At 51.8% G+C, this 6,974-nt stretch overlaps 1 pseudogene across 1 annotated transcript in view; it reads left to right on the top strand.

Annotated features, from left to right (window-relative positions):
- LOC105545489 overlaps positions 1–6,906 on the top strand; it is a 28,442-nt pseudogene extending 21,536 nt beyond the window's left edge. Inside the window, exons 2-4 of the transcript XR_001006933.1 lie at positions 3,883–4,013; positions 4,162–4,267; positions 6,796–6,906. The product of XR_001006933.1 is annotated as an uncharacterized LOC105545489 (transcript). The remainder of the gene's footprint in view (positions 1–3,882; positions 4,014–4,161; positions 4,268–6,795) is intronic.
- Positions 6,907–6,974: the final 68 nt, after the last annotated feature.

The following is a 6,974-nucleotide window of genomic DNA, read 5'->3' as shown; positions in this document are numbered from 1 at the left end:
GTCAGACACCCCTGAAACGTGGGTGAGTAATCAGAGAGGCATCCCTGCAATGATTAAACACCAAGGGAAGGCTGCCTTCCCCAGTCCGTGACCAGCGCCGGCGTTTTGGGTCCACGGATAAAACGTGTCTCCTTTGTCTCTACCAGAAAATGAAAGGAATTGAAATTAAGAGAAGGGAGAGATTGAAGAGTGGCGCCAAGATTGAAAGGAGAAAGAGGTTGAGGGATAATGAGAGAGGTTGGAGAAGACAGTAAAAAGGGGCTGCTCACCCGATTTAAAATTGGGGAGATGTTCCTTGGGCTGGTTGGTCTGAGGACTAGAGGTCATAGGTGGATCTTTCTCACGGAGCAAAGAGCAGGAGGACAGGGGATTGATCTCCCAAGGGAGGTCCCCTGATCCGAGTCAGGGCACCGCAATGTCATGGGACCACCAAACAGGCTTTGTGTGAGCAATAAAGCTTTTTAATCACCTGGGTGCAGGTGGGCTGAGTCCGAAGAGAGAGTCAGGGAAGGGAGATAAGGGTGGGGCCGTTTTAGAGGATTTGGGTTGGTGAAGGAAAATTACAGTCAAAGGGGGGTTGTTCTCTGGCGGGCAGGAGTGGGGGTCACAAGGTGCTCAGTGGGGGAGTTTTTGAGCCAGGATGAGCCAGGAAAAGGAATTTCACAAGATAGTATCATCGCTTAAGGCAAGGACCGGCCATTTTCACTTGTTTTGTGGTGGAATGTCATCAGTTAAGGCGAGGCAGGGCATTTGCACTTCTTTTGTGATTCTTCAGTTACTTCAGGCCATCTGGGCTTATACGAGCAAGTCACAGGGGATGCGAGCAAGTCACAGGGGATGCGAGCAAGTCACAGGGGATGCGATGGCTTGGCTTGGGCTCAGAGGCCTGACACTAATTTTGTATTAAAAATTTTTGTGTCTGTGTTCATGAAGGATATTGGTCTGTAGTTTTCTTTTTTTGTAATGGCCTTACCTGGTTTTGGTTTCAAAGAAATGCTTGCCTCACAGACTGAGTCGGGAAGCATTTTCCTCCTCGAGTTTTCTGGAACTGTCTGTGCAGAATAGGAACTGATTCTTAAAAATTTGAAAACCTTTCTTAGCTCCCCAGGATGTTCAGAAACAGACTTGGCTCTGGTTTGCTGACCTGGGATCTGGCTTCCTGAGGTAGAAGCTTAAGTCATTGTAACTTATTTTTATCTTAAGCAAAATATTGCAATATCCCATAAAAGGAACTTTGCTTAGGCTCCTGAGTAATAACCTATTCAGGAACTACAGGCTGACAGTTACTTGTGGGAAAGAATTTTTGGAAATGATTCAGGAGATCCTTCCACAAGGCCGCAGATAGGTTTGTGTTGCACAAGCAGAGAAAATTACTTGACATCGCTTCTTCTGAAGGTGCCACCACTTCTAGTGACTGATCTCTTGGCCAATTAGGGACAGGAAGGCTTAAATACAAAATGGGACGTAGCGTTTCTCAAATGGGTGTTGACAGCCTCCAAGACATTGATGGTGTCCTTTGAGATCTGTTAAGTTCTCAACAAACAGGTCATAATTTGGCATTTCCATCTGGTAATCTGAAAGAAAGAAACTAGGCACATAGTTTGGTCATTTGAATGGAGCCATCTAGACTAGAGATGCTGGGACCCAGCCCTGGCTCCTCTCCACTCTCCTGCTTCCCACTCAGTGTCTGGGTTCACGGCGCATGCTCAGTTCCTGGGTTCACGGAGCATGCTCAGTTCCTGGGTTCACGGCGCATGCTCAGTTCCTGGGTTCACAGAGCATGCTCAGTTACAGACCCTGGCCCTCCTCTCCCAGGTCCCCACTTGGTACCTGGGTTCACGGAGCACACTCAGTCACAGACCCTGGCTTTCCTCTGCTCCCCAGGTCCCCACTTGGTCCCTATGTTCATGGAGCGTGGTCAGTTACACTTCACAGCCAGTGAGTTACACGGCTGTGAAGTGTAACTGAGCCACTTCACAGCCAGCAGAGCCATGTCATTCAGTGACCAAAGCGGTGTCTGTTGACCCACCTGTATCAAGTAATACACTTTCATTGTCTTGGCCTTGTGTTGTGAGTGATGCCCTGACGCCCAGGAAGGCCTCTGCAGCAATTTGAATAGGGAAGCGTGAGGGGGAAATCGGAGTCCTCTGCGGGGCCCATGGTCTCCGAAACAACTACGTGGAGGCTGTTGGGGGCACAGATGCTCTGCTGGGGCTGGTTAGTTGCAGCAGAACATCATCTTCACATCAAATAAGCATGGATTTGGATTTACTTGGTTTTGTGGTTTTATTCTTAATCTAATGTATGATTTTTGGTTTAATAGTTATATAAAAGGAATTGATACCTGATTTTATGTTTATACATATTTAAGTAGCACTATGTTCAAAATAATTGAAGTCAACACTGGGGAACGATGAGAATTTTGCTTTCCTTTAAAAGGTATCTGTATATTATTCAAGTTCGAAGAATACTGATAGGAATTACATCTGGGCTGGGCGCAGTGGTTCACACCTGTAGTCCCAGCGTTTTGAGAGGCTGAGGCAGGAGGATCGGTTAAAATCAGGAGTTTGAGAACAGTTTGGGCAGCATAGGGAGACCCTGTCTCTACAAAAAATAAGTAAATTGGGCGTGGTGGTGCGCACTGTAGTCCCAGCTATTCGGGGGGCTGAGGTAGGCAGACGTGGTGGTGCGCGCTGTGGTCCCAGCTATGCGGCGGGCTGAGGTAGGCAGGAGGATCACTGGAGCCGGGAGCCTGAGGCTGCAGTGTGAGTGATCATCGCACGCCTGCACTCTCGCCTGGGCAACAGAGCGAGACCATGTCAAAAAAAAAAAATTGTATCTGTAGTTACAGGTTTGAGATGAACGTGTTCCTGTTAGTGTGCCTGACTCATTGTGTCACCAGGAATCAGAATCTGAATGGCAGCTACCAGGCTTAGGGGCAAGCTGGGACTTTTGGTCTGTGATGCTCTCTTCTCGGAGCTGTGACCTCTTGGTTTTCATTTTACGGTTTCCAGGGAAGGGGGTGCTTTGCGAGGGGCTGCCGAGTTTGAATTGTCAGGCTGCCCAGTCCTGCTTCGACGAAGCCGACGGACGTGGAAAGCCTTTGGTCTGTGGATTTTACAAGTAAGGACAGTTTCCTTGTGATTTTTTTCCTTCATTTTCAAATAAAACTATGCAAAATACTCAGGGTACTTTGTTTTTTAAAAAAAGCTAACCCGCAATCTCTAAATGAGATTCTCATTTCCAGAAGAGGGAAATAGGTATTGCCACTGATTTTTCTCATTTGCTGGTCTTGTTCTAAAGCCCTGGCGACAGCGGGGTGTGCAGGGGTGCAGATTTTGAGTGGGTCCTGCTGGTTCTCAGTTATGTCTCTGCCAACTGCCAGCTCGGTGATGTGGGCGCCTTGGAGAACTCCTGCGCAGTTCCATCGTCTGCAAACCGCAGATTATATGGGTGACATTACTGGCCACTGACCGGAGTCTGAGTGGCCCCTGGTTGCTGGCACCTTGTTGGGTTGGCATCTGTTGGTGAGTAAGGCCGCGTGGCCTTTGCCGCATGGAGCTTACCGTCTGGAGAGGAGGACAGATGAGAAACGAGTAAATAGATAGGTCATTGTGGCAGGGCTGGTGTTTGAAGTGCTGTCAGTGGCGCTGATTGCTTCCTGCTCTGGCTCCTGCCCGGGGCACGATGGCTGTCGTGAGCATCAGTTTACCTGCTTTCAAAAGGGCTTTGAGGGACATGGCCCAGAAGGGACTCTGGTGTCAATTTGGCTTCAGGAGCTCAGCTGGCTGAGGTGATGTCTGCCGCCGTGCCCACGCGTCTCAGGGAGAATGGGCTTCGGGGAATGGGCTCGCCTGCTTCGTTTCCCAGCTCCTCTCCCAGGCGCTTTGATCCGGCTTTCCAGTTCTTGCACAAGCAAGTTTGTGTCGGCCACGCCCTGGGGAGGATCCACGGGATCACCGCCATCAGCAGCCTGTTCCCAGCAGCCTCTCCGGCTTCCCTAAAGAGGGCAGGTGGGCATCCGCGTTGTTGGGGGAATGCATGGCGTTGTGGCGTCTGTGTCCATGTCACGTGGACACAGTGACCCAGAAACCTCCAGTGCTTCTCGCCAGTAGCTTCCCTTAAGACCAGAAGCCGGAGCTCACCCTCCCTTGTGTCCAGGTGGGATTTTCCACAACGCTGCTGTGCGCGACGTGGATGCCACATGCATGTTGCTGGGGGAGGCCACTTCGGACACTGTTTTCTCTGGGACATGCCTTCTGCCCAGGTAAGAGTGGGCTTCACTGTTGCAAGGTGCTCCTGTGACCACTGAGGCTGGTTGAAATGTAGCAAGGCGGGGGCCCCTGTTCAGGATTCCTCCCTGACTCTCAGCTTTGGGGAGTAGATAAAGTAACGTGGAGCACATGCGAAAAAGATGACTAAATGGTCTCGTCACTGAACCCCTCAGGCGTTTCCTGAGGTTGAAAGGCATCATGCAGGAAGTATTTCATGTTTGATGAACTTTGAGAGTCATTGTTTTAGTAACCACTTCTCCAGCCCCTGCGATGTGACAGGCCCCCTGTAGTTTCTAAGGTTGCGAAGGTGAATAAACCCGGTTCTGGCCGGAAGCACAGCCAGGCTGGGCTGCACACGGATTAGGAGATCATCAGGGATCTCCAGGTGAAGGCGGGGCTGGGGGCGCTGGTTCCCAGGTCCTGGCCTGGCAGCAGAAGCTCAGGGTGGGTCCTGAGGGCTGCTGCAGAGGACAGGTTATCTGTTGCTTTATGACACACCACACACACGTCACGCACACACGTCACGCACACACGTCACGCGCACACGTCACGCGCACACGTCACGCGCACACGTCACGGTTTGAAACAACAGCCACTGGGTAGTTAGGATTCTGCAGCTTGAACTGGGCTTGGCTGGAGTCCCTCTTTTGGTCTGCCCAGTGGTCACTCATGTGACTACAGCCAGGTGGTCAGCGGCCTGCCTGGAACAGCCCCACCAGGGTCACAGGGCCGGGCCCCGCTGTCACCTGGGTTCTCTTCTATGTCGTCCCCATGCCTCCTCAGGTCCCCACAGCAGCATGGCCACACATTTGATGGCCTCAGGGCACCAAAGCGGAAACAGACGTCCTGAGGCTTGGACCAGGACTGACGTGGTACCCCTTACACCACCCTTTGTGTACTCGGGCAAGTCCAGGCCCAGCTGGTGCCAGCGCTGACTCCTCTCAGCACCTGCTTCACTCTGTCTCGTCAGCACCCCCTTTTGGCGCCACCTCCCCCATCCGCCCGAAGTTCACCCACCCACCCTGCTCCGCTGGCCACCACTCCGATCCCAGCCATGTCCTCATCCTGGCTCTGGCCATCTGCCTGCAATCTCTTCTCTGTAAGGCTTCAGTTGGACCAGGTGCCCGCCTGCTCTGAGCCCTCCAGAGCACAGGTGGAGGCCAGGGTCTCCACCGACCCCGCAGGCCTGTCACCGGCCGAGGGTCTGGGCTGCACATCGCCCAGGTTCTTGGTGTTTTGAACAAAGAATTGGACAAAACACCCAGCAAAGCAAAGAAAGGATGAAGCAACAAAAGCACAAAAGCAGGTATTTATTGACAATGAAACACACTCCACAGTGTAGGAGTGGCCCGAGCAGCAGCTCTAGGGCCTGGATATAGAATCTTCTGGGACCCAAATACCCGCTAGAAGTTTCCCATTGGCCACTTCGTGCTCACCTCATGTCAGTGAAGTGGTTGCAAAAAGCAACCAGTCAGAGGCTAGGGTGAAGTTACAAAGTTATCCTTGTTCGCAAACTAGAACTCAGCCTGCAGTCAGTCTGATCGGTGTGGACCAGGACCATTCAGAGGCTGAACTGAAGTCACAAAGTTGCAAACAAAGACTTGACCCGCAGTCAGTCTGCTTTGTTGCAGACAGCCAGTTTCCCATCTGCCAGGCAGAAGAGGTGAGGGGGTTTGCAAAGGCAGTAGCCTCTGGTCCTTTTGTTACTTAGGAGTGTAAAGTTAGGGTTTTCCCTTCAATATAGTTCAAGGAAGTTGTTGGGAAACAGCCTTAGGTTCCCTGCCTCCAGACCCTTATCTCCTGCCTCAGGCCTACAGGTGCCGCCCCCCGCAACCCCACTGTCCTCTTGTCCACTTCTCGCTCTTCCTCAGAAGGCCAGACAAGTACCTGTCTGGGGCCTGCTCCTCAGGTGGGGACATGGGGACTGGCTCTGCTAGGCTCATGGCTGTACCCCCAGGGTCCAGAAGGTGCCTGGGCCCCGGGACTGCCGGTGCCGTAGAAGCTTAGCAAACACGGAACTGGACCGCTTGCTGGGCAGCGTCCCCATGCCTCTCAGGGACCCATTTTGGAACAATTTAGAGTTAATTTTCTATTAAGGACCAGTTTCTGTGAAACTGCTTGGCTATGCCTTTCGTCCACTGCTTCAGTTAAAGCAGTGAGTTCAGGCCAGATGTGGTAGTAATCCTAGCACTGTAATCCCAGCACTTTGGGAGGCCGAGGCTGCGGGATCACTTGAGGTCACGAGTTCGAAACCAGCCTGGCCAACATGGTGAAACCCCGTCTCTACTGAAAATACAAAAAAATCAGCTGGGTGTGATAGTGGACGCCTGTAATCCCAGCTACTTGGGAGGCTGAGGCAGGAGAATTGCTTGAACCCGGGAGGCAGAGGTTGCAGTGAGCCACGATCGTGCCACTGCACTCCAGCCTGGGCGACAGAACAAGACTCTCAAAAAACCAAACAAAGCAGTTTATAATTTGCCTAAATTAACTTTTGTATCATCCAAAGTTTTCTTCTGCTTAGATATGGCTGCCTTAAAAGATGCAGAGACTGTTATGATCAGCATGAAGTTTCCCTGTGGGGCTATGGTCAGCGCGGACGTCAGCCAGCACCGTACAGACAGCTGTGACCAGGGATTGGAGGTGACCCCCTGCCCTTTTCCACCCCTCGCCAGTCCACTGTGAAAAGCTGGGTTCGTTCTA

The sequence above is a fragment of the Mandrillus leucophaeus genome, unplaced genomic scaffold (genome assembly GCF_000951045.1).
Source record: "Mandrillus leucophaeus isolate KB7577 unplaced genomic scaffold, Mleu.le_1.0 Scaffold330, whole genome shotgun sequence".
Classification (NCBI taxonomy): domain Eukaryota; kingdom Metazoa; phylum Chordata; class Mammalia; order Primates; family Cercopithecidae; genus Mandrillus; species Mandrillus leucophaeus.
The sequence above is the reverse complement of the archived record's forward strand: the minus strand, read 5'-3'. Positions and strand labels throughout refer to the sequence as shown.